This window comes from Pongo pygmaeus, chromosome 10 (genome assembly GCF_028885625.2).
Source record: "Pongo pygmaeus isolate AG05252 chromosome 10, NHGRI_mPonPyg2-v2.0_pri, whole genome shotgun sequence".
Taxonomy (NCBI): domain Eukaryota; kingdom Metazoa; phylum Chordata; class Mammalia; order Primates; family Hominidae; genus Pongo; species Pongo pygmaeus.
The window spans coordinates 55,901,677-55,927,490 of NC_072383.2; the positions used below are offsets into that span (position 1 = coordinate 55,901,677).

Sequence of the window (25,814 nt, forward strand, 5' to 3'; positions counted from 1 at the left end):
AGACAGCCTTCACCAGACACTGAATCTGCTAGTGCCTTGATTTTGGACTTCGCAGCCTTCAGAACTATGAGAAGTAAACGTTGTTTATAAGCTATCCAGTCTATGGTATTTTGTGATAGTAATGTACATGGACTAAGACAGAGGCTGTTACCAAAATTATAGGAAATGTATTTAGAAAAATTATTTTAAAATGCCAGATATTTATTCATATGGAGAAAAGACTCTTCTCTTAGAGAAGTATTATGGCCCCTAAAGGCTGTACTTATTCATATATATGCTTTTTCATTTAATGTTGACAGCAACTCTATGAGATAGACATTATTATTATCTCTCTTTTATGGGTGAGGAAACTGTGGCTTGGAGGGGTTTAGGTGACTTGCTCCTGGCTACACACCTAGTGAGCAATGAAGAGAGGAGGACTCACACATAGATATTCTGAGATGAAATTGTTTGCTCTTTGTGTTACTTCATGTTCCTTTGGTTTAAACCAGGGTGTATTATTGAAGTAATCATGGTTATATTTATCTTTCATCATTAGTATCCCTCATCATCCATGAAGTGGCTTTCATCTTGTAGGTCAAATACTGGGAGGTATTTCCAGTTAAAAATCAAAAAGTCAAGAAGTCTGAAAGTACAACTCTGAGCTTTGGCCATTTGAATGTGAAAACAGCCCAGTTTCATCAAAATTAAATGAGAAAAAAGTGAACAGTATATCAAGTAGGAGTGCATTTGGCTGTAAGTAATAGAAAAATGGAAGAATCTGGTCAGAGTAGCTTAACCAAATAAGAATATATATATTTTTCATAACAAGAAGTTTAGAGGTGGGCAGTCCATGGTAGGGAATAGCCCCACATGCATCAGAGTCCCTGCTACTCAAATCCTTCCACTCTGCCATCCTTAGCATGGGACTTCTGTCTTCAGGTTTGTTGCCTAATGATTGTAAATTGGGTTTTCCATCTTTAGCTCCATATCCACATTCCATATTGGTAGAATATGGGCACAATCTGTTTGCCTTTGAGTCTTTCTTCTTGTTTGGAAAGGGATGTTCTCTCTGAAGACTTCCTTGTGTCAATTGGCCAGGGCTAGGTCTCAGGACCACCCTAACTACAAGGGAGTGTAGGAAGGTGAATATTTTCAGCTAGGCCCACTTTCATACTGGAAAAAACATGGATTATGTTAGAAAGAAAAAATAAAAGAATGAATGTAAAGTGAATTTTTTGGAGGGATTGGGAGTGAGAGTTGTGAATGGATAGTAATGATTAAAAATCATTTAAACCAAATGCTCAGTTGAGATAGGCTTCTGAGGAGGAAACTAGAACCTTGTACTTGGGTGTGTTCTAATGAATGAGGAACTAGTTGGGACAGCCTAGGCAGCTAACTGCATTGAAGAGCAGGCAGAGCTAAGTGGCTGGAATGGTGGTGAGAGATAATGACAGCGAGGTGGAGCTCAATTACAAAATGGCCAGAAAAGATTAGGACAGAGAGAAGATGCCAAAATTTATGGGGTCATACTTTTAAAAAAAATTATACTTTAAGTTCTGGGATACATGTGCAGAATGTGCAGATTTGTTACATAGGTATACACATGCCATGGTGGTTTGCTGCACCCATCAACCCATCATCTACATTAGGTATTTCTCCTAATGTTATCCCTCCCTTAGCCGCCCACCCCCTGACAGGCCCTGGTGTGTGATGTTTCCCTCCCTGTGTCCATGTATTCTCATTGTTCAATTCCCACTTATGAGTGAGAACATGCAGTGTTTAGTTTTCTGTTCTTGTGTTAGTTTGCTGAGAATGATGGTTTTCAGCTTCATCCATGTCCCTGCAAAGGACATGAACTCATCCTTTTTTATGGCTATATAGTATTCCATGGTGTATATGTCTCACCTTTTCTTTATGCAGTCTATCATTGATGGGCATTTGGGTTGGTTCCAAGTCTTTGCTATTGTGAACAGTGCCGCTATAAACATATGTGTGCATGTGTCTTTATAGTAGCATGATTTATAATCCTTTGGATATATACCCAGTAATGGGATTGCTGGGTCAGATGGTATTTCTGGTTCTAGATCCTTGAGGAATCACCACACTATCTTCCACAATGGTTGAACTAATTTACACTCTCACGAACAGTGTAAAAGTGTTCCTATTTCTCCATATCCTCTCCAGCATCTGTTGTTTTCTGACTTTTTAATGATTGCCATTTTAACTGGCATGAGATGGTATCTCATTGTGGTTTTGATTTGCATTTCTCTAATGACCAGTGGTGATGAGCTTTTCTTCATATGTTTGTTGGCCACATAAATGCCTTCTTTTGAGAAGTGTCTGTTCATATCCTTTGCCCACTTTCTGATGGGGTTTTTTTTTTTCTTGTAAATTTGTTTAAGTTCTTTGTAGATTCTGGATATTAGCCCTTTGTCAGATGGGTAGATTGCAAAAATTTTCTCCCATTCTGTAGGTTGCCTATTCACTCTGATGATAGTTTCTTTTGCTGTACAGGAGCTCTTTAGTTTAATTAGATCCCATTTGTCAATGTTGGTTTTTGTTGTAATTGCTTTTGGTGTTTTAGTCATGAAGTCTTTGCCCATGCCTATGTCCTGAATGGTATTGCCTAGGTTTTCTTCTAGGTTTTTATGGTTTTAAGTCTTACGTTTAAATCTTTAATCCATCTTGAGTTAATTTTTGTATAAGGTGTAAGGAAGGGGTCCAGTTTCAATTTTCTGCATATGGCTAGCCAGTTTTCTCAGCATTATTTATTAAATAGAGAATCCTTTCCCCATTGCTTGTTTTTGTCAGGTTTGTCAAAGATCAGATGGTTGTAGATGTGTGGCATTACTTCTGAGTCCTCTGTTCTGTTCCATTGGTCTATATCTCTGTTTTGGTACCAGTACCATGTTGTTTTGGTTACTGCAGCCTTGTAGTATAGTTTGAAGTCAGGTAGCATGATGCCTTCAGTTTTGTTCTTTTTGCTTAGTGTTGTGTTGGCTATATGGGCTCCTTTTTGATTCCAATGAAATTTAAAGTAGTTTTTTCTAATTTTGTGAAGAAAGTCAGTGGTAGCTTGATGGAGATAGCATTGAATCTATAAATTACTTTGGGCAGTATGGCCATTTTCATGATACTGATTCTTACCATCCATGAGCATGGAATGTTTTTCCATTTGTTTGTGTCCACTCTTATTTCCTGGAGCAGTGGTTTGTAGTTCTCCTTGAGGAGATCCTTCACATCCCTTGTAAGTTGTATTCCTAGGTATTTTATTCTCTTTGTAGCAATTGTGAATGGGAGTTCACTTACGATTTGGTTCTCCATTATTGTTGTATAGGAATGCTTGTGATTTTTGTACATTGATTTTGTATCCTGAGACTTTGCTGACATTGCTTCTCAGCTTAAGGAGATTTTGGGTTGAGACCATGGGGTTTTCTAAATATACAATCATGTCGTCTGCAAACAGAGAAAATTTGACTTCCTCTATTCCTGTTTGAATACCCTTTATTTCTTTCTCTTGCCTGATTGCCCTGGCCAGAACTTCCAACACTATGTTGAATAGGAGTGGTGAGAGAGGGCACCCTTGTCTTGTGCTGGTTTTCAAAGGGAATGCTTCTAGCTTTTGCCCATTCAGTATGATATTGGCTGTGGGTTTGTCATAAATTGCTCTTATTATTTTGAGATACGTTCCATTATTACCTAGTTTATTGAGAGTTTTAGCATGAAGGGGTGTTGAATTTTATCGAAGGCCTTTTCTGCATCTGTTGAGATAATCATGTGGTTTTTGTCATTGGTTCTGTTTATGTGATGGATTATGTTTATTGATTTGGTATATTGAACCAGCCTTGCATCTCAGGGATGAAGCCCACTTGATCATAGTGGATAAGCTTTTTGATGTGCTGCTGGATTCGGTTTGCCTGTATTTTATCGGGGATTTTTGCATTGATGTTCATCAGGGATATTGGCCTAAAATTTCCTTTTTTGTTATGTCTCTGCCAGATTTTGGTATCAGGATGATGCTGGCCTCATAAAACAAGTTAGGCAGGAATCCATCTTTTTCTATTGTTTGGAATAGTTTCAGAAGGAATGGTACTAGCTCCTCTTTGTACCTCTGGTAGAATTTGGCTGTGAATACATCTGGTTCTGGGCTTTTTTTTGGTTGTTAGGCTGTTACTGCCTCAATTTCAGAGCTTGTTATTGGTGTATTCTGGGATTTGACTTCTTCTTGGTTTAGTCTTGGGAGGGTGTACATTTCCAGGAATTTATCCATTTCTTCTAGATTTTCTAGTTTATTTGCATAGAGGTGTTTATAATGTTCTCTGATGGTAGTTTGTATTTCTGCGGGATTGATGGTGATCTCCCCTTTATCATTTTTTATTTTGTCTATTTGATTCTTCAGTCTTTTCTTCTTTATTAGTCTGGATAGTGGTCTATCTATTTTGTTAATCTTTTCAAAAAACCAGCTCCTGGATTCTTTGATTTTTTGAAGGGTTTTTTGTGTCTCTATCTCCTTCAGTCCTGCTGTGATCTTACTTATTTCTTGTCTCCTCCTAACTTTTGAATTTGTTTGCTCTTGCTTCTCTAGTTCTTTTAATTGTGATGTTAGGGTGTTGATTTTAGATCTTTCCCACTTTCTCCTGTGGGCATTTAGTGCTATAAATTTCCCTTTAAACACTGGTTTAGCTGTGTCCCAGAAATTCTGGTACATTGTATTTTCATTCTCATTGGTTTTAAAGAACTTATTTATTTCTGCCTTAATATCGTTATTTACCCTGTTGTCATTCAGGAGCAGGTTGTTCAATTTCCATGTAGTTGTGCAGTTTTCAGACAGTTTCTTAATCCTGAGTTCTAATTTGATTGAACTGCGGTCTAAGAGATTGTTTGTTAGGATTTCTGTTCTCTTGCATTTGCTGAGGAGTGTTTTACTTCCAATTATGTGGTCAATTTTAGAATAAATGCTAAGAAGTATGTATATTCTGTTGATTTGGGGTGGAGAGTTCTGTAGATGTCTATTAGGTTTGGTTGGTCCAGAGCTGAGTTCAACTCCTGAATATCCTTGTTAATTTTCTGTCTTGTTGATCTGTCTAATATTGACAGTGGGGTGTTAAAGTCTCCCACTATTATTGTGTGGGAGTCTAAGTCTCTTTGTAGGTCTCTAAGAACTTGCTTTATGAATCTGGGTGCTCCTGTATTGGGTGCATATATATTTAGGATAGTTAGCTCTTCTTGTTGTATTGCTCCCCTTACCATTGTGTAATGGCCTTGTCTCTTTTGATCTTTGTTGGTTTAAAGTCTGTTTTATCTGAGACTAGGATTGCAACCCCTGCTTTTTTTTGCTTTCCATTTCCTTGGTAGATCTTCCTCCATCCCTTTATTTTGGGCCTATGTGTGTCTCTGAATGTGAGATGGGTCTTCTGGATACAGCACTCTGATGGGTCTTGACTCTTTATCCAATTTGGCAGCCTGTGTCTTTTAATTGGGGGCATTTAGCCCATTTACATTTAAGGTTAATATTGTTATGTGTAAATTTGATCCTGTCATTGTGATGCTAGCTGGTTCTTTTGCCCATTAGTTGAGGCAGTTTCTTCATAGTTTCAATGGTCTTTACAATTTAGTATGTTTTTTGCAGTGGCTGCTACCGGTTTTTCCTTTCCATGTTTACTGCTTTCTTCAGGAGCTCTTGTAAGGCAGGCCTAGTGGTGAAAAATCCTTCAGCATTTGCTTGTCCGTAAAGGAGTTTATTTCCCCTTTGCTTATGAAGCTTAGTTTGGCTGGATATGAAATTCTGGGTTGAAAATTCTTTTCTTTAAGAATGTTGAATATTTGCCCCCACTCTCTTCTGGCTTGTAGGGTTTCTGCAGAGAGATCCATTGTTAGTCTGATGGGCTTCCCTTTGTGTGTAACCTGACCTTTCTCTCTGGCTGCCGTTAACATTTTTTCCTTCATTTCAACCTTGGTGAATCTGACAATTATGTGTCTTGGGGTTGCTTGTCTCAAGGAGTATCTTTGTGGTGTTCTATGTATTTCCTGAATTTGAATGTTGGCCTGTCTTGCTAGGTCTGGGAAGTTTTCCTGGATAATATCCTGAAGAGTGTTTTCCACCTTGGTTCCATTCTCCCCATCACTTTCAGGTATATGAATCAAATGTAGGTTTGGTCTTTTCACATAGTCCCATATTTCTTGGAGGCTTTGTTCATTCCTTTTCATTCTTTTTTCTCTAATCTTGTCTTCATGCCTTATTTCATTAAGTTGATCTTCAATCTCTGATATCCTTTCTTCTGCTTGATTGATTCGGCTATTGATACTTGTGCATGCTTCATGAAGTTCTCGTGCTGTGTTTTTCAGCTCCACCAAGTCATTTATTTTCTTCTCTAAACTGGTTATTCTGGTTAGCAATTCTTCTAACCTTTTTTCAAGGTTCTTAGCTTCCTTGCATTGGGTTAGAACATGCTCCTTTAGCTCGGAGGAGTTGATTATTACCCACCTTCTGAAGCCTACTTCTGTCAATTCATCAAACTCATTCTTTGTCCAGTTTTGTCCCCTTGCTGGTGAGGAGTTGTGATCCTTTGGAGGAGAAGAGGCATTCTGGTTTTTGAAATTTTTAGCCTTTTTGCGCTAGTTTTTCCTAATCTTTGTGGATTTATCTACCTTTGGTCTTTGATGTTGTTGACCTTTGGATGGAGTTTCTGTGTGAATGTGGATGTCCTTTTTGTTGCTGTTGATGCTATTCCTTTCTGTTTGTTAGTTTTCCTTCTAACAGTCAGGCCCCTCTGCTGCAGGTCTGCTGGAGTTTGCTGGAGGTCCACTCCAGACCCTGTTTTCCTGAGTATCACCAGCAGAGGCTGCATAACAGCAAAGAATGCTGCCTGTTCCTTCCTCTGGAAGCTTCATCCCAGAGGGGAACACACCAGATGCCAGCCGGAGCTTTCCTGTATGAGGTGTCTGTTGACCACTGCTGGGAGGTGTCTCCCAGTCAGGAGGCATGGGGGTCAGGGACCAACTTGAGGAGGCAGTCTGTCTCTTAGCAGAGCTTTATTGCTGTGCTGGGAGATCTGCTGCTCTCTTCAAAGCTGGTAGGCAGGAATGCTTAAGTCTGCTGAAGCTGCACCCACAGCCGCCCCTTCCCCCAGGTGCTCTGTCCCAGGGAGATGGGAGTTTTATTTATAAGCCCCTGACTGGGGCTGCTCCTTTCTTTCAGAGATGCCTTGCCCAGAGAGGAGGAATCTAGAAAGGCGGTCTGGCTACAGTGGCTTTGCCAAGCTGTGGTGGGCTCCACCAAGTTTGAACTTCCCAGGGTCTTTGTTTACCCTATGAGGGGAAAACTTCCTACTCAAGCCTCAGTAATGGTGGACTCCCATCCCCCTACCAAGCTCAAGCATCCCAGGTCAACTTCAGACTGTGTGCTGGCAGCAAGAATTTCAAGCTAGTGGATCTCAGCTTGCTGGGCTTTATGGGGGTGAGATCTGCTGAGCTAGACCACTTGGTGCCCTGGCTTCAGCCCCCTTTCCATGGGAGTGAACAATTGTGTCTCACTGGTGTTCCAGGTGCTACTGGGGTATGAAAAACCCCTGCAGCTAGCTTGGTGTCTGCCCAGATGGCCACCCAGTTTTGTGCTTGAAACCCAGGACCCTGGTGATGTAGGCTTCTGAGGGAATCTCCTCATCTGTAGGTTGTGAAGACCATGGGAAATGCATGGTGTCTGGGCTGGAGTGCACCGTTCCTAACAGCACATTCCCTCATGGCTTCCCTTGGCTAGGGGAGGGAGTTCCCCAACCCCTTGCCCTTCACGAGTGAGGTGACACCCCATCCTGCTTCAGCTTGCCCTCTGTGGGCTGCATCCACTGTCTAGCCAGTCCCAGTGAGATGAGCTGGGTACCTCAGTTGGAAATGCAGAAATCACCTGCCCTCTGTGTTGATCTCGCTGGGAGCTGCAAATGGTAGCTGTTCCTATTCAGCCATCTTGCCAGCCACCCTGGGGTCATACTTTTAAAGCCAAGTCAAATAGTTTCTGGAAGCATAGACTCTACTTTTCTAAGAGGAAGAACTTACTTGTCTTAAAGTGGCCTTGTTTTTCAAGCCACCTACTTACACCACAACTCGGAGTGTCTCAGGAAGTTGGAGTATTGCTTAGCAGAAAACCCCCACATGCTGCCATTTTTTTGGTAGTACTTTGATTATTTCAAGAGCAACACAGTGATAGTGCTAGATTTTGAGCAAGAAGACTATAATTATCCAATGCCCCTTCTGTTAGGGAGATTATGTGACAAGCCCATGGCTTGTGGAATGTGCATCTTGGGGTTTTTGTCTTAGCCACTAATTGGCTTCACTTTTTCCTTTTGTTCTCTGTAACAACATTAGGCTTCTGCAGCACTGCTGGCCATTTATTGGTGATACATCTGTGACCATAGAATGGTGAGGCTGCCTGGGGTCTTTGTGACTTTGTTCGCTTTAGGCTCATGTTAAGGCCATTAGAGTTACATAGAAGTACACTAGAGTCCACTGCTACTGGAGCTCTTGCCCTAGAGTGAAAACTGGGGCCACGAGGATACAGCCCCACTGACAAGCTGGCTGGGGCCTGTCCTATGAGTAATATATGAGAGCATCAAGCCGCAGGCTGGGTTTAAAGATGATCAGCAGCACCATGCTGAAGGAGAAGCCAGGAAGGAGAACTCAGGTATAGAAGCCAAGTGGAAGAGGAGAGTGCTGTGGTTAGTTAAGCTAATAAAATGGAATAAACAGAGAAGATACATTTTGTAGAAGCCAATGTCTAGAAATATCAGAACTCTTGGAGGTCAAGGCAAGGGATGGGCACTAGGCCCCAGAAGGCACAGTTCTGAGACAGAGTCAGGTGGCATGAGTGTCAGCTAGGGTGGCAATGGTGATTGGTACTGGGCCAAGTGGGGAGGGGTGCTGAGAGAATGTTGTTGAAAATGCACACATCTGGTTCTCCCAGTCCTGAGTCTTATCTGTCTTACAATAGTGGTCTGAGACTGGCCACTGTGAAAATGTGGTACCTGGACCTGATCAGCAAAGGCTTGACACTTGGAATTTCTCAAAAGGGATTGTTGGAACCCATTTCCATTACCAGAAAACTGTTTTCTAATCTACTTGGTGCAAGGTGTGGTCCAATCTCTATACGCCTTTTCTTTTCCATTGTTTAAAATGGAGACGTTTCCTAGTTTGTAGCCTGGAAGAGATGTTATGAGTCCAAATGAGATTATGTAGTTCTTGGAATTCCACTGAGGAAATAGCTATGTAAATTCAATGTGTTGTTATTCATGACATGTATGGTTGAGCTGAAAACTCTAGCTACTACCCAACCATGCAAGCCATAAAATTAGACTTCCTATACTGTGCACAGTAATTCTCTTTCTTACAATAGAAACCATAAACCAATTTTGCCTTACAGAAATGTGCTCTCATCCAAAATTTTTAATGCACATTTTAAAAACCAGCTCAGTTTTACTGTGGAGTCACATCTGAGGAAAGTGACATAGTCAGGGAAATGTCTGTCTTACATACAGGAGGAGCATACATATTTTATAAGCTTACCAGGAGCTGATTATGAAGATCACGCATCAAAATGATCTAACAACTTTCATTTTCACATCGCTAGTTCAATTAAGAAATAATTTCCAATAATATGAATCCAAATATATTTTCATTTCTGGACATATATGCACCCATGCTGTGGGCTTTATTTCATTTTTTTATTACTCTTTAATTCTTTAACAGTTGCATTTTTTTTCTTTGCAAGTGCATAGTGGGTAATTTATGTTGTTTTGATAGTTTGTTTCTTTGATATAATTTGCAATTCTGCACCCAGAGTTGTAATATACAGTATATTACAACCCAGAGTTGTAATATACTACAGTTTATCTAAACTACAGTTTAGATAAATGACATGGAAATACAGAGGTTATCATGTAAAATGATTCATTTTCAAAATAGGGACTTCTGTAAAATGAAAAAAAAGATATTGCTATTAATCACACTTTTTGTATGACTTTTTTCCTTCACTGAGATTTGTTGCATTTACTATTGTAACATATTTCCAAAACACATTAGTTAAATGGGGCTGAAAATCACGCTTACATATTTTATGGAAAAAATGTGCAGATATATTTTCAATTTTAACCTATAAACTATGGCTTTTTTTTGATGATTAAAATATTCTGGCCCATTAAAATGAGCTACATAATAAAAGTGATGTGCAATAATAATTTTACAGTGCTTAATAATATAAAGTACTTTATCTGAAAGATGCCTTTTAAAATACTTTATGCATAATTCAAGCACTTTTGTTCTCTTCTGTAAAGAAAATAAGTGAGTGATATGCAAGTGAAATCAGAAATTGAAAAGAATTTAAAAAATAAAAACTGGACAGATTTCTGCCTCTGCTCAAATTAAGAAGTAGTGACATGTTAAAATGTTTTATGCTATTGGCAACTGGGGGAAGTAGGGCAGAGTGACACAATAGAAAACATTAGGCCCAAACTTTCTCTAATATAGGTTTTCTGGCTTTAAAAAAAGGGGCACAAAGGGTCATTGAAGTTTGTTCAATATGCTTCTTATTGTCAATTCATGTCGCTAAAGAGAGTTTGCCCTTGCTCACACAAGAGAGGAGCTTTCAGATCTTCAACCAGATACCTGACAGGAGTATCTTTAACATGCAAACTAGCCCAGGGAGTTTGCCTGCCTACCAGTCACCATCAAAGCACAAGCACCTGAAGAAAGAGTGCACACGTCCTCCTAGTGCTGCCCCTGAGCTATCCCTAAAGAAGACGCAGGAAAACCAGGTTAGGGAATTGTAATGTGTTTATTAATGAAGGCTGGGCTATTGTTCACTTAGAATCATCCAAAAGTTTAAAATAATTTTGAAAGGGGCTTACGGTATAAAAAGAGGTGTGGAAAATCAGCCCCAGTAGGAACCAATTAATTACTAATCCACAGTGGAAATCATGCTCCACATTTTTAAAAAAAATCTGAAGACATGGTAAACTATAGGTAGATTTTTAAAAATTACATATGAACTGATGACTAGATTGTGAAATGTAATAAAGTGCCAGAATACCCAGTTGCTTTGGTACAGAATTCCGTATGTTGTTTGTAGGTTTTATCCACCTAACAACACAATTTTGTTTGGGTGAATTTTTGTTTGTACTTGATAAAGGTTTTGGTTGTATTGTCTGGCTTATTTGAGTTGGGCAGCCTGATCTTTTGTTCTGACTTAATCTCCCATGAACAAATTTCTAAAAGGATGGTTTTACTATTTATAAATTTGGATGCTTCTCAGATGTCATTTAGAAATTAACGTAATTAAAAAGGCATAAATGAAACAGGAACCTGTTGACCTGCCCTAGATATAGTCTTACCAGAAGGCAGGGTTGTTGTGTGGTTTGTTTTTGTTTTTGTGGGGTTTTTTTTGGTGGGAGGTATTTACTTGATTATAGCCTTAGAAAATTCAGACAGAGCTTTGTAAATAGTGTCCTGAAACCTTGTTTGTAAGAAAAGTTGGTTACTCTGGCTTCTATGGTCTCACTCTATTCTAAAATCTTTCATGATAAGCATGTCCTAATAGGTCAAGGTAAAGCTTTGCTGTCCTGGTAATGGGTGGGAAAGACATACAGAAAAAGAGTGCATAGATATGCTTTCATTTCCCTCTATGCTTTCTTGCCTTCTGGATTTGGCCTTCTCCTTGCTCTCCAACATCTTTATGTTGAAGGGCCTACAGAGTAAACCGTGGGACTCAATAAACATTTGTTACTTGGTTTATTTTAGAGAAAATTTGAATATAGCCTAAATAGACACAAGATTTTGTTTCGTTGGGGCAATATTTACAGAGTGTCTCACATAGCATAAAGAGTAAAATGTATTTTAATGTGGGTTGTCTTTGGTTCATCCTTCTATAAATTAAAACTAGACATTTCTGTTGAGAATCACTTTGTTCCCTCTACTCTTTGTGTATGACATTCACTTGTGAAACAACAAGACTTTCTAAAATCCTTAGCCAAGTTTAAATCAATTCTGAAAAATCAATTAATACTGTGTTTTATTTTTTTTTTGCCATCTGCTGTCATTTATTCTGGTTTTATTTTTTTACCCAGAGCAACTCCTTAGAAGAGTATTACATGGGTAGAAATAATTGTTGGTTAATTGCTTATGATTGGAGAGTATGTGTTCTGAAGTTGGAGGTTAAATAAAGCCAACACCACAGGTCTACATAGAATATATGTATGGTTGATTTGATAGAGAAAAAACCCAATTCACTACAGAGAGGGCCAGGTGAGATGCCTTGAGGGCCTTGGACAACACTTTTGATTTCTAATCTACACAGATTACTTTGGAACTGACTATAAACTAGTTAAACGATTGGCTGGTGACAAAAAAAAAGATGAAGAAAGTAATGAATGCGTACTAAATGGCACAGAAGATTTAGATGGATTTGTATTAGCTTTGTAACCAGACTGACATATGGGAAATAAAATTTATTGTTACTAAACATTGAACATTACTCTTGAGCACTAAAATAATGAACACAGTAAAAATAAATAGCATTGAACTAACTAGAGCAGTAAGACTTTCAAAAGAACCCTCCAGAGAGAGGAAGGAAGGGTTTTTCTTTCACATTGTGTAGATAATATAAAGCGCACATCACCTATGCAATAGCATTAGGCTAATTATTCCCAGATAGCTGGTCAGAGTGTCTAGTTATGCCCAATTTATTGACTCTTTCCTCTTAAATTCCTAAGGAAGCATCGATATTTCTTAAAATATACATGTCAAGATTTCAAATCCCCAAGCTTTTAAAAACATAGCAAGAAATCATAATACAGTTTGGATTAGAAAATGATTAGAAAGGTTTCAACTTAGCATCTGTGTTGAGTGTTGAATAAACCTATTAGAACTTGATATATTGCCTTGGAAAACCTAAATGACAACAAAAATTATTCGTTTAGGGAGTAGCCTTCCTGAAAAGAGTTAGAAACTCTTATCACTAGAGACATTCAAAATGGCCATAAAATGTGTCAAGGAAATTATTTTCCCTCTGATGTTATTCTGAGCATACATAATGAAAAAAATTCTTTTTATCAGTGTGTTTTTTACAAGCATACATAATGAAAAAAATTATTTTATCAGTGTGTTTTTTACTCTCAGTTTACCATTAAGTGCATTACAAATCAGTTCTGAATTTCACAGTAAACACACTCATGTTTTTCAGGGTCTCCTCAATAGGTCCATATAGTCATAGATTAATTGCTTAGGACAGTATCAGGTTTGTCACTTACCCAGGTACTGACTTTCAAACTGTACCTCTCTTTAGGAATAAGATTAGTTTTGTTGTTGTTGTTGTCGTTTTTTCTTCCTACTAACTGCATTTGTCCCTCTTCATCAAAGCACACTCTGAATAGCCATGCTTTTGCATCTTAGTGATGCACAGAGGTTGATCAGTTGGATTGAAAGACAGAGCTCGAAAGGTGTTGTAATGTTTTGTTGGCAGCACCAGATCAAGGTGGTATGCTGTGGAGGGGATTCCAGCTTTAGCTCTGCCACTAAAAAGCAGCTGGACTTTAGGTCAGTTGATTGGCATCCATAGGTCTTGGTTTCTTCATTCACAAATTAAAAAAAAAAAAGTCTTTGCCCCTGTTCCAGGATGCTCTCAAAACTATTTTTTATCCATCTAACCACCAGGCTTTATTCCATCCAAGGGAGAACAATATAAACGAACAGTGCTGCTTCTGGAGGTCTCATCTAATGAGGGGCTGAAAAACTTTTAAGGGGCCAGAGAGTAAATATTTCAGATTTTGTGAGGCAAAGTTGAGTGAATTATGTAGGTATTTATGTAACATTTAAAAATGTAACCATTAGAAAATGTAAAACCCATTCTTGTGGGTGGTATAAAAACAAGTGGTGGGTTAGATTTGGCCCTGCTGTGGTTGTCCACCCCTGCTCTAGAGGAATAATATACACAGATAATCACACCCCAATGTGCAAGATAGAAGTAAGAGGCAAAAAAATTCATCTGAACCGTTTCCTTCCTTGACCAGACACTTTAGTTAAGACAGCCTTTCTTGGTTGTGCAAGAGCCCTTTGCCTCACTGGGGGCCATGGAGAGCCCTCCTGCCCATTCTTTTCATCTCTCTTCTTATCTTTCTTTCTCTTTGTTTTCTTTGACCTCAAACTACCATTCCCATTTGCTTCAAGAGCTTTTTTATTGAGGCAAGATGAGGAGGCCTGGGGGAAGGGTGGAAGGGAAGGAGGAGGCCAGCAAGAATTTTAATTTCCCATGCGCCAACATAATTACAGAGCAGATACAATTGCCTCCAAATCTTTTGTGCTGCTTTATATGCATTGATTATTTTCCTCATCTTTTTGTCACCAGTCAGCCATTTAACTAGTTTACAGTCAGTTCCAGGGAAATTTATGTAGATTAGAAATCATCGACCTTAACTGAAGCCCTGAAGACATCTTACCTGTTAGCATGTCGATAGATATTGTGTTTTAATAAATTCAGTTTCTCTATCAGAAACTTTGTGTCAGCTGCAAGCCTCTCTTATCACAGAGGCATCTGAACTGCCCTAAGTATGAAATATGGACAATCAGAAAGCCTCATCTCAGATTGTTCTGGAGGTTTACTCCAGAGAGAGTCCATCATTTTGGAAATTCATTTAAATAGGTAGAAGGAAAATATCAAGAGCCTAAAAAATGCATGTAATGCCATTGCATTTTCATTTTAAGTTCCCCTGGGAAATGTTACCCTTTGAAGTTGTAGATGAATTAGAATTTTTCTCTCAGAATTATTAACACATACCATTTCTGACAAGTAGTGTGTTTCCTTTAACAATCTTTGATTTTTCTCACATTTAAATGCAGTTAATATTGAATAAATGGCCTGTTGTCTTTCTTAGTATTTATTGTTAATGTGACTTGAACACTTGCAGAATTTCCTTTTTGAAATGTGTAAGGATATATACATGTTCCAAGATAAGACTTTATCTAAAACATTCTGACCAGTATTGAGTATGTATCAAAAATGATGTGCTTCTTAATTTGAAGTCCAGTAAAGACAAAATGAAAAGTGGTGGGATAAGTCTGGTAAATTGCAGCTTAAGCCCAAACAATGGCTATTATGGAATATAAACATGTATAAGCTTGTCTGTCAAACTGGTGGTGCACTGCTGCAATGAAGCCTTCTTTGATCACTACAGGTACTGGATGAGCACTCATTCAGAGAGAAGGAGCCAAGCTTGAAAAGCTTCATCCATTATCAAAACCATAGTCACAGCCAGTGTATGTGTGGATGACACATGGGACAGATGCCCACCACTTAGCCTTATACCTGGCCAGTCCCCCATGGACTCAAATCTGGGCTGTAGAAGAGAGAAGACCTTGACTAGATTTTCTGTGTATGGAAGGTGATACGGCGGAATCGGAATCTGTGGCGGATGCTGTTAGTTGCCCTTCTAACCCCGATAGCCATTTCCCCTCCTTTTTGTAAGCACAATCTTGTTTTCTTTGAGGGGGAGGGGGTAGCCTTATGCCCCACTATGAGGGCTAAAATCATGATTGGTTTAAGTCATTAATGGCAATTTCATTACTTTGACAGTCTCCCTTTCCCAGGGGTCCCAGAGCTATGATGACCATGTGACCTAGTTCTACTCAATGCTGTGCAAGGAGAAGGGTGCAGCTGGGCTTCTGGGAGAAACTCTCCTACCATTTTGCCCACCTGATATTGTGTGAAGATGTGCAGCTTATATCTATGGCAGTCATCTTGTGATCAAGAGGTGGCATGTCCAAGAATGAAAAGCTCACAGTTGAGAATGGCATGGTCGAGGCAGAAAGAAATTAGATGATGGATGGTGCTGTGGAGCTGCTGCATGAAACTTGGAGCTCCACATCTTCAGAATTCTTATATCACGAGATCAGTAAATGCTTTTATTGCTTAAGCCACGGTGAGCTGGGTTTTCTCTTTCTTTCAGCTGCTTGAAATCAAATGAGTGTAACATCAAAATGGATTAATGCATTTGTTTAATTCACCACAAAGCTTGGAGGACTTTCAGTAATTCGAGGGCCCCAGCCGAAGAGGTAGCAGAGTTCAGGAAGAGTGAGCGTGTTAAGCCAGAGCATCAGTACCCAGAATAAGCAGTGGAAGTGCCAGTGGAGGCAGCGGTGCCCAGAGGCTATGGCAATAATGTCTGGCAATCGTGGCAGAAGAAGCAGATGTGCCAGACTGAAGTAATGTGAGTGGGGAAGCCCAGCAGATGTAGCAGTCCCTGGTTGACACTGGGGTGCCTCATGTTGCAGAAATAGAAATAAAGAAACTATGGCACAGAGTAGCTTTCTGGATACCTGATTTTACTTGTTTGTAGGCATATCTGAGGCATCATTTTGTATATTAAAGAGGATAATCTTCTGCCTCATATATGCCCAGAATGTTTAAAGGCTCAAACACAACAGGAGTTTGTGTTCTGCTCATATAACAGTGTGGTGGCCAGTGGATGGTTCTCTCTCTTTCTGGTGAATCAGGGGCTTTGGAGACTTCCATTTGAAGATACTGAAGTTCCTTGGGACCTGGTTGTCATGGCATTCGGCTGGTAGAAGAAAAAAGAACATGGGGGAGATATGGCTGCTTCTTAAAAACCTCAGTCTAGAAGTGGCACAAATTACCCCCCTTCTACTTCACAGTGGAAAGGAGTTATATGTTTCTACCTAACTGCAAATGGAGTGGTCAATGGGTTTCCCTGGCTTGGCAGCTGCTCCAGGTTATATCCTGAAATAGGAGAATGAAATATGATAGGCAATCTCTGCCAGCCAGGTACTCCTGGAAATATGATACTTGTTTTGTGGTGAGATTGGGGTGGGGCAGATACTTTGCAGAATCCTAGGGTTCTGAGCTAGCTGGTGGGGTAAGCTGCTGACACAGAGGTAACAAGGCCAGTGATTTACCCATGGATCTTCTAAGTGTTGCCAATTAAAGTAGCTTAGGCAGAAGGGGCATTTCCCCCCCATTCCTTGGAATTATTTGCTTGACTATATCAAATTACTGAATAATTGAAAAACCCTCTCTTTTGTCTAACTACAGTCATGTGTTGCTTAACGACAAGGATACACTCTGAGAAAAGTGTTCAATAAGTGATTTTGTAATTGTGTGAACATCAAAGAGTATGCTTACAGAAACCTAGATGGTGTAGCCTACTACACACCTATGCTATAACCTATTGTTCCTAGGCTACAAACCTGTACAGCATATTACTGTACTCAATACTGTAGGCAATTATAACATGATATATTTGTGTATCTAAACACATTTAAACATAGAAATGGTATAGTAAAAACATGTTATGATCTTAGGGGACCACAGTCATATGTGCAGTCTATCACTGACCAAAACATTGTTATGCAGGGCGTGACTATATTTAGATCTGGTATGGCCATAGTACTGAATTTCATTTATGGTTTAACATAAACCAAATACTGACAGTCTAAACTCTAATATATACACCTGCCAGTCCTTTTATTATTGGAAGCAAAGCACTTAAAAGCATGTGGTAGTTTTTTCTTTTTAAAAGTATTTCTGATGACTGCATGGCCTACGACTACTAAGAAATAGAATTTCAAAATGAGCATCAGACTTATTTTTCAAGTGCCTTGTCATAAATGCATTGCTACCCATGTAATAAAGTAATTTTCCCTTGTGAGATAAATATAGCACTAAAGAAGAATGAGCCTTTTCTGATAAAATGGCTTTTATTAATCTTCTAATGTTTTTATTTTGTTCTAGAATTATGATTAGTTTCAAGAGAGTAGCAAACAGGTTATGATCAGAGTTGAGTATTATTGCTATCCAGATATATTTGGTTAATGCCTGCTGTTTATTTCAAAAACAAAATGTTCCATTAAGAAAAATCAATGATAGTGGTTAGACTTTATTATGAAGAAATTATACCTGTTATGTAAACCTTGCTAATTATAAGTGCTTGGATTCATTTGGGTGATATAACAGATGAAAAAGGCCATTTATTAGGAGAAGTACTTGGCATTTGTACCAGGTACCAGCATAATAAAACTAAAATAATAAAACACAACCCAAGGAAAGAAAAAATGTTAATGAGGAATGGAATTTGCCCAGGAATGAATTATACCAGGAGACAGCATGGAGTGTGGGATTAACACTGAGTGCTTCATCCTGGATATCAATTTCCTATAACACCTCAAACAGCTTGTCCTTGTCTTCTCCTCCTTCCACTTTACTTCTTACTTTTTCTGGCTGAGCTCATGCACGTACATGCTTCAGCTTCTATTAATTCCTAAGTATTTGTAACTTCAGCGCTGACCTCTTGCCCATGGTTCAGTCTGCCCTCTGGCTATCTCTGCCTGGATGTCTCCTAGGAACCTGAACTCTACATGTTCAAATAGAGTTTATCTTTCATGCTCTTCTTCAATATCATAGTGACAGCCCTCACTCCTCCCTCCCTCACACCCATATCCAATCAGCCACCCCTTTTTGTTTCTAGCCAGAAATTTCTCTCTCAAGTCTAGATTCCACATTTGCTCCCACTCCTACCGCCTTAGTCTGGGCCATCATCACTTTTTGTTTTAATGACTATAACCTATACATCTAACCAGCAGACTCATAAGATGTAGTCACTAGAGCAATTTTATTTTTTGTCTTCTGTAGTCGTTTATTTTAAAATTGTTCTCGCAACTTTTAATTTTCAAATATTTCAAATCGGCAGAAAAGTTGAAATAACGAAACAATAAACACATATATAAACCTCACCTTCTAGATTGATCAGTTGCTAACACTTTGTGAGCTTTCTTTGTGTGAATCTCTCGCTCTCTCTCCCTGTCTCCACTCCTCTGTCACTCTCTCCTGTAATCCATTTTCCATATCTCTGCACAGAACCCAACCCTGCTTTGGCTCCTTAAAGATGGTGGCTTGGGAATGGTGTGGACACTGGCCTTCCCATATGTTTCTGATGGTCTGACTCCAATAGTAAAAGGTGTTTCATTTCAGACAGAAGCAGAGGGAGACAGCAGAAGAAAAGGGTTACTATGATGAGAAATGTCATGAACCTTGGCAAGCCATGTGCTTGTATGTCTGGGTGTCAGCGTTTGCAAGGAGTCCATTTTCTTAGATGCAGGTTGGCCACATGAGGGCTCAGGGTGGGGCCAGAATGTTGTGTGAGACTGTGGACCTCAGAGAAATGTCCTCATAGATGATACTGGCAGATATGGCTGGGCCCAGATACCTCCTTGAAGTGGCTGGCTCTTTGTTAGTGGACGTTGAAAGCAGAAGGTGTGAACAAACTTGTTTCCGGACTCAACACTTGGAGATTCTCAGAATGGGTAAGACTTTAAGGCTGAGGAGGTGAAGGTGGCTACAAAAACCTTATGAATGCAAGTAGTGGACATAAAGCAGCAAGATGTGAGCACTGTTGTTATGGTGGCCTCACAGGCTAGTGAAGCCTGATGACATTTGGATTACATAGGGATAGGAAAAAAAGATACTGAAAGAAATACATATATTTCAATGAGAACACTTCCTTTACCCTATAGTTTTCCATGGCCCTAACTGTGTACAAGTTATCCATCATTCCACCCTTGCATTTTGATGGTATATATGTGATATAAACACATGTGACAATCTGTTTGGCCAGTAGATCTACAAAGCCACTGAGGATTATTAGTGCTGATTTTATTTTAATAGAATAAAATATTTTTTTGTCTGAATTAACTACTCTGCCTTTCAAGTCATTAAAGCAAAACTCAAATCCTTACTGTTTCAAAAATATTGCTAATTGGCTTATTTGTTAAAAAACATCTGTTTTTCATCAGAGGCAACTGAGGCAATATGTTGCAGATTGTGTTTTCCAAAGATGATGACAATGGTCGCTCTTACCTCTTGTTCTCTTATGATGTGACTGTGACATTTCACTTATAAAATAGTGGAGCCTGTGTCCCTCCTCTTGAACGTGGGTGGATGTTGTGATTGCCTTATCAATAGCGTGTGGTGGAAATGACTCTCTGTGACTTCCAAAGGTAGATCATGAAAATGCCATGCACCTCTGCTTTGCTCTGTTGGCACATTTGTTCTTGGCATCTAACCACCATGCTATAAGAAAGCCCAGCTAGCTCACACGCAGAGGCCATATGAAAAGGCCATGTACAGGTATTTCAGCCAACAGCCTAGCTGAGATCCCAGCTGACCACCAGCATCAACCACCAGACATGTGAGCAGGCCAGATGATTCCACTCCTCGGCTGTTGAGTAACCCTCAGTCTTTGAGTCTTCCTCCGTGAATACACAGCTATCAGAGGTCAAAGACAAGCCCTCCCTCTGTGCTCTGTTCAAATTTTTGACCCACAGAATCTGTGAGCGTAATAAAATGGCTATTCTATACCACTGAGTTTTAGGGTGTTTGCTGTGCAGCAGTAGCAACTGGAACAGCATGTAACACCTTTTTCTGGTTTGGTAACAACTCAGTGATTTTTGATCATCTAAAAATGTTTTATAAATGAATCTATTTGAAGACATTTTCTTTATCCTATATCATCAAGGTCCTAATTTGAGAAATATCTCTGTGAAGTCTTTTAATACAAGCATGCCTGGGTAGTCAGAAGAGCCTGCCTGCCAGGTAATTTCTCTAGGAGTGTTTGTATGGAAGACCAACAAACCTTTTGAGAAAGAACTCACCCTGAGCAAAGAGACTCTCTGCTCAAGAAGTTGGTGCCAGGGTAATGGTCTAATGTTCCAGGGCTGGTCAACTTTGAGAATAGTCCAGTACCATCACTTGACTTACCTTCCAGCCCAGCCACCATAGACCTATCCCTGAATCCCACAGAGAGAGGAATTACAGTGCAAGAAAGAGGAAAAGAAGAGTGCTTCAGTTGCTCTTCCTTGGGGCATTGGGAATATAAGTCAACGGGTTCAGCAGCACTGGTATCAACTGCCTTGGCCACATAAGGAGGCATCTGACCTAGGATGTTGGGCACTGGGTGCCCCATTGTTGATTTTGGTGGACTTGGCAGAAAACCAGAGGAGAGGGGCAAATAGTGCTTGCTATGTGGAAGCTGGGAGGACCATATTCACCCATTTATTAATTCACTCTGTGGTGGGCAGTCTTAACTGTCCATGACTTATGTTTTTCTTTTCTGTAATAACAAAATTGTAGTTGGCATGTGGCTGCCAAGGTATCCTATGTTTTTCAGCTTCCCTTGTAGTTAGGTGTTGTCATGTGGAATGTGAGAAGTGATTTGTGCTTCTTGCAACGCTGGGACTTTATACACCCAATATGCATCTTCATGCTCTCTTTTTCCTCTCTACTGGCTGGAATTTATCAACTCAACCTTTGGGTCTCTGAATGACTCATATCATGGGTCTCTGAATGACTATGTGGAGCAAAGCCACCCACTGACATGGAATGCTCACCACTAATTTTTAGGTAAATAACAAGCTATCTTTTCTCAATCTTTGAATTATTGTTGAGTTTCTTTGTTTTATCATTTTACCCTTAACCTAAATATGCTTATCTATCCAACAAATATTTACTGAACTATATATTAGGTTCTGTGAAAGATGATGAGGATACAATGGCAAGCTTAAAATTCACCAGGGGAAGCAGACAAAATATAATTACAATTGTGATCCACGCTAAATCCTCTAGAGGAGAGGTGCATGGTGAAATGAGTGTATATAGTCAGCAGAATTGATGCAGTCATGGGCATTAACAAAGTCCTCTGTGAAAAAAATAATAATTGATTGAAGTCTTCAGGAAGAGTGAGATTAATTTGTGGGTGGGAGGCAATCAGCAGAGATCCTTCTAGTCAGAAAGGATAGCATATCCAAAGGCCTTGGAGTAACAGTTTGCACGGTCAGGCTGGTCTTGGACTCCTGATCTCGTGATCCGCCTGCCTTGGCCTCCCAAAGTGCTGGGATTACAGGCGTGAGCCACCACGCCGGGCCAGATCACATAGTCTTTGATGTGTAGTTCAGTCTGCCGTCCTCTGCACTGGCAAGGGCCTACTGAACGCTTTCCATAGTGAGTGTAGGTCACCTTCTGGCTTGTTCCACACACAGATGTGAGTGTGGAGCGTGCAATCCTTATAACGAGAAGAATCCAGGAATACTATATTCCATTAATAACAAAGATTTGTGTAAAAATGGCAATTTGATCCTGACATAAAATGCTTGCCAGTTGTTTCTATTTCCCCTTTCCTGCCTTTTGTAGCCGTCCAGATCTTCTGACTGCATCATGGTGTGGATCTGTTTACTCTAGCATCTCTTCTCGCTTCCGAGGAGGCATTTCTATTTTAAAAAGAGCGGTTTGCTGAGGGCAGCTATCGCAGCAGGAGAGTGACTGGAAATAATTGCTAGCACTCTCCTGGTGGCAAGTGAAAGAAACTGAACTAGAGAAAGCGGAAAAGAGGATTTACTGGTTAATGGAACTGGAAGGGAGGGGCGATGTCAACATTAGGGACAACTGGAACCAGGGACTTGAACATTGTGAGGAATTCTCTTCCTGCTTGTCTTGGCTTCTTTGAGCATCAGCTTGTCTGCGCACATTGGCTTCTCATGTGGCTGGAGCCATGGTTGCTACAGCTCCAGCCTCCCACGTTTACAGTTCCAAGACTAGAAAGGAAAGGTCCTCTCTCCTAAGCTCAAGTTTGAAAAAAAACAGAGGATAATCCTGATTGGCTGGATTGGGGGGGGTCACGTGTTTATTCCTGGGCCAATCACAGTGACCAAAGTGTGAGACTTTGTGATTGGTCCAACTGGATCAAGTGCCCACCTCTTGGCACATGTTGGAAACGCTCACCAGAACCACCTGGTTTGAAAAGGCATCTACCTAAAGATGCTGTTCTGGGCACTGTTTTAATACATTTTTTTCCTTGAAGTTTTCCTTCCCTCTATTTCCTTATATTTATGTATTTGTAAAATGACATCAAAGACAGAGCCTCTCTTAGGTCCTAATCTCTCTGAATAACAAAGGAGGTAGCGTCTGAATAACAAAGGAGAGTGGCCAATGTCTCTTTTAACAAGGAGGGTGTGCTTAGGGCAGGCGCCCCAGGAGCCCAGGGCAGGGCTCAGGCCGGGTAGCCCTGAGAAGCAGGGCCCATTGAATATGTGTGAAATGCAGAATACACAGTAAATGGGCTGCAGTGGAAATCCCGCATCTGTGATACTGGAGGGGTTTGTGTATTTCTGGCTGCTGGTAGATAAGAACCAGAAATTTCTGTGTGCTGAAAACTAGAGCACAGAAAGATTGGTGCTTGTTATATGAGGTGAGAGATGGAAAGAGAGAGAAACTGTGCCGATCTTGTTTCTGAACCTGGGCTCACCACCTTCCTTTCTTTTTTGGCATGTCTCTCAACTCGGAAGTTTGCTTGGGGACTTCCCCAGCCAGTTCTGTGCTCCTCAAGGCAGGAAACCATGCTTGCCAATCTTTTGGACTCATTTTTAATCGGCTTGGAAATTTAATCAGAATAATGCCAGGTACATGCAATTGTAAAAAAAAAAAATCTATTAATTAGCTACCCACAGGCTTGCCTTCTCAAGTTAAATTTAAATCCTGAGGAGAAAATGACATACAGCTGTGTTCTATACCGCCAGGTATGGAAACCACCGCCTGGGATTAAAGCATCAGTGAAGATGCTGCTTAGGAGGAATTCAGATTTTAGAGAAGAAAGGAGGTCATGAGAGCTCATTACTGGATCACTGAACTGGTAAGAATTATAAAGAGCTCGCCTTTTTCTTTTCTTGTATATGTGCATTACATTCATTTTTTTGGTGTGACAACAGTGTTTATAAAGGACCAAACATTCACTTTGCTAATGACAGTTGATATTTCTAGTCACCCAAGAAACAAGGATGCTTAATTTCAAGAGATGTGCATCAAGATGGTACCAATGGGTACACAGTGTAGACTCTTTGGGGAACTGCACACTCAGAATGGACACAGGTTTAATTTAGCTCAAAACACACTTAACATATGCAGTAGGACAGTTTGTCTGCAATGCCTAACTATTCTTTATGCCCTATAACTTTGGTTCGTTTATCTCCCCGGAATTCGATCAGGAGTAGCCTCTTGCCACAGTGGTGGCAAGTCTGCTGCCAAGCGGCTAGCCTATTACTGGGAACCTTGCTAAAACAAAGATCTTGATTCAATAGTGCAGGGGTGGAATCTGAGACTCCACATTTCTAACTAGTTTCCAGGTGATGCCAAGGCTGCTCGTCCCAGGGTCACACTTCGAGTAGCAAGGTACCAAGTTACAGAGACAGCGGGAGTTAAGAGCCCAGACACCTTAATTGTGTAGCTGATGTGAATATCTGGGAGCTTCTGGTGCAGAGGATCCCAGACAAGCCCTAATTTGTCCTCTGAGCCCTGTTTTTCCCATTTTTATTTTCCCCCTGCACTTCCATGGATTCCACAAGAGATGTGTCCTTTGAACAGAGTCCCTTTTCTGAGCTAATTTGAGGGGATTCTATCCTGTTCTTGCAGCCAGATGAGCCCTTGCTAGTTCAAGAAACAGATACATCAGTATTTAGAGGAGTCCACAGGTTAGGTGTGTATGAGGTACAAATAACTGGACTCTGCCTCCCCCTGACTATGGCCTGGCAACTTTCTCTTTCTTCCTTCCTCTCCATCAGCTGAACACTTCAAGTCTGTGCCTTCAGGGCAAGACCTTCTTTTGACCTTGTTAATTTGCTCATTTATCTAATCAACTCGTTTAGTTAAGAGATGTAGTTTCAAAATGGAAACACCTCCAATACTGCAAAGTGAAGAAAGCAGAACATTCAGCTGTTTCATATAAAAACAATCTGAAAATACAATAAATGAATCCACGGTTAAAATGCTAAACAGTAAATTTATTTGCAAAGTGAATCACACATCTGTTGTGCTTTTACTGTAGCCCAGAATAATTTCTAGTTATAGCAACACTAAATAGAAAATAGCTTGTATTCTATTATTTAAAATATTCATGAAGTGGGGAGAAGACTAGAAAGAACTGAATGTATAAATGTGACCTTTATGGGGCTGTTTTAATGCTTGGCCTTGTATGGCATCCACGCCCAGTTTGGCTCAGGCGATGAAAATGAAATGGACAAATATATTTGGTGACATAAATAACAGTAAAGTTAATAGGTTTTACTCAGTACTTGGCATGTGAATGCAAAAGGAACCCAAATCCTCTGGGGTCACTCAAGATATACTGAGCACCCGCTTTTACGCAGGGAACCGTACTAAGTGTGGTGGGAGTTCAAAAGTGAGCAAAATGCTTCTTCTTTCCCTTTGGCTCTTATAGTCTGGGAAAAAAATGACCAACAATGTTTTTTTCTCCTCCTTCCATTTTCTATTAGCTGACAACTACATGGATCCTCTTTTCCTTATCTCTAGTGGTGAAATCGTAGTGTCAGCATCAGGCCAAGGAGTGAGGTATTTTGAACAGACATTTTCAGTGTTCCTCAGATCCCATGATGCAGATGATAGTTCCCTCTTAAGGCCAGCCCCTTAGGAGTCCATCTTTTCAGTTTACTCCACCTTTCCTAATCAGAGCCATTCTTTGCTCAGATAACTACAGACACTTCTGGAGAAACAGCCCTTTCCCTACTCTTTCAACCCCTACAACCTCCCTGAGAAATTTCTGCCTTGGCCTCTGCAAAAGGCCCACCTGACAAAGCGATATTAGGAGGCACATTGCAAAAAGAACACAGCCTGTGAACTGGGGGAGCCCTGCTACTCACCAGCCACTCTCCTAGCACAGCTTCTTCAAAACTTTTTTGTTTGAAAAGATGTTGTGTCATGGTGAATAAGAGCATCAATGTGCCAG

General features: G+C 40.1%; 1 long non-coding RNA gene across 1 annotated transcript; it reads left to right on the forward strand.

Moving 5' to 3' along the window:
* Positions 1 to 23,046: 23,046 nt before the first annotated feature.
* LOC129010179 (uncharacterized) lies at positions 23,047 to 23,710 on the forward strand. The gene is made up of 3 exons (XR_008492942.1): positions 23,047 to 23,267; positions 23,365 to 23,478; positions 23,596 to 23,710. It is a non-coding gene; the product is annotated as an uncharacterized LOC129010179 (long non-coding RNA).
* Positions 23,711 to 25,814: the final 2,104 nt, after the last annotated feature.